The 1,720-nt window shown below is 39.4% G+C and overlaps 1 non-coding gene across 1 annotated transcript; it reads left to right on the top strand.

Annotated features, from left to right (window-relative positions):
- The first annotated feature begins 214 nt into the window (after nt 1–214).
- LOC126014780 (small nucleolar RNA SNORA51) lies at nt 215–340 on the top strand. The gene has a single exon (XR_007497776.1). It is a non-coding gene; the product is annotated as a small nucleolar RNA SNORA51 (small nucleolar RNA).
- The last annotated feature ends 1,380 nt before the right edge of the window (nt 341–1,720 follow it).

The raw sequence follows: 1,720 nt of genomic DNA, 5'->3' as shown, positions 1-1,720 counted from the left end.
TGCAGCCCTGTGGAGTCTATTTTCTTATGTGTGAATGAGTAAGATGCTGAAGGAGCCCCTTTCTTTGAGGCGCAGGACAAAGTCTTGACTTTGCAATCAAAACTTTGGGGAACCAGGGTATTTAAAATTTCAGGATTTTATATATATATTATATTATATTATATTTATTATATTATATTATATTAAAAAAGTCAAAAAAGAAAAGAAAAGATAAGGCCTCCCAATTCTTACCACAGGCTGTGTTCTTTACACTAACTGTATAGAAAGAGGAGGTACAGTAAATGCACCCCATATACACTTCAACCCAGGCCTGGTCTATATTGTGAATTGGGGGCCAAAAAAATATCCCAGATTGACAATGATCTTCCTTCCTTCCTTCCTTCCTTCCTTCCTTCCTTCCTTCCTTCCTTCCTTCCTTCCTTCCTTCCTTCCTTCCCTCCTTCCCTCCTTCCTTCCTTCCTTCCTTCCTTCCTTCCTTCCTTCCTTCCTTCCTCCTTCCTTTCTCCCTCCCTCCCTCCTTCCCTCCTTCTCTCCTTCTCTCTTTCTTTCTTTCTTTCTTTCTTTCTTTCTTTCTTTCTTTCTTTCTTTCTTTCTTTCTTTCTTTCTTTCTTTCTTTCTTTCTTTCTTTCTTTCTTTCTTTCTTTCTTTCTTCTCTCTCTCTCTCTCTCTCTCTTTCTTTCTTTCTTTCTTTCTTTCTTTCTTTCTTTCTTTCTTTCTTTCTTTCTTTCTTCCTTCCTTCCTTCCTTCCTTCCTTCCTTCCTTCCTTCCTTCCTTCCTTCCTTCCTTCCTTCCTTCCTTCCTTCCTTTCTTTCTTTCTCTTTCTTCTTTCTTTCTTTTACTTTTCAAATATTTTTTTTTTAGGTTTTTGGGCCATACTTGGTAATATTCAGGACTTATTTTGGTTCTGTGCATAGTGATCACTCTTGGCAGATTTGTGGGATCATATGGGATGCCAAGGATCAAATCTCTGTCAACCTGGGTCAAAACTGGGTCAAATGCCTTACCTGCTGTATTATTGCTCCAGTCCCGACACTGGGCACTTTTAATTTTTGAGTATTATTATTTAATTCTTGGGACTGGAGTGATAGTACAGCAGATAAGGCAGTTGCTTTGCATGCAGCCAACCTGGGTTCTATCGCTAGCACACTGACATTCTATATGGTCTCTGGTCATTGCCAGAAGTAACCCCTGTACATCACTGGGTGTGCCCTCATTTTAAAAAATTCTTTCATTAAAAAAATTCTTTCATTATAGTTTAGGAAAGATTGTTTCAATAGTGCTAAAATTATGGTTTTGATCATAAATTTATTTCTTTTTTACCACCACTAAAGTAGCCAAGACCCTCCACCACTGTCCTTATGTCACTTCATTTTATGGAAGGAGGCACATCTAGAAGTGCACAAGGGATCAAATTCAGATCTGCTGTGAGCAAAGCAAGTGCCTTACCCATGATACTATTACTCTGTCCCCATGTCACTTCTTGTCCTGCAACCCCCTCCCTGCTCCCACCTTAGTAATCTTGGTTTTGCAATCCAAGGTCAAGAATATCTCATCGTTTTATACTGTCCACTTCCTTTCTTGTCTCCCAGAAACTGTTTTGTCTCTCTGTATTTCACAGACGACTGAGATCATCTGGTGTTTGTCCTTCTCTATGACGCACTCACTGATCATGTCCCTTTCCAGTTCTATCCAGCTTGCAGCCAACTGCATGATTTCATCT

Source organism: Suncus etruscus, chromosome 7 (assembly GCF_024139225.1).
Source record: "Suncus etruscus isolate mSunEtr1 chromosome 7, mSunEtr1.pri.cur, whole genome shotgun sequence".
NCBI classification, from domain to species: domain Eukaryota; kingdom Metazoa; phylum Chordata; class Mammalia; order Eulipotyphla; family Soricidae; genus Suncus; species Suncus etruscus.
Note: the sequence above shows the minus strand (reverse complement) of the source record. Positions and strands in the feature narration are given on the sequence as shown.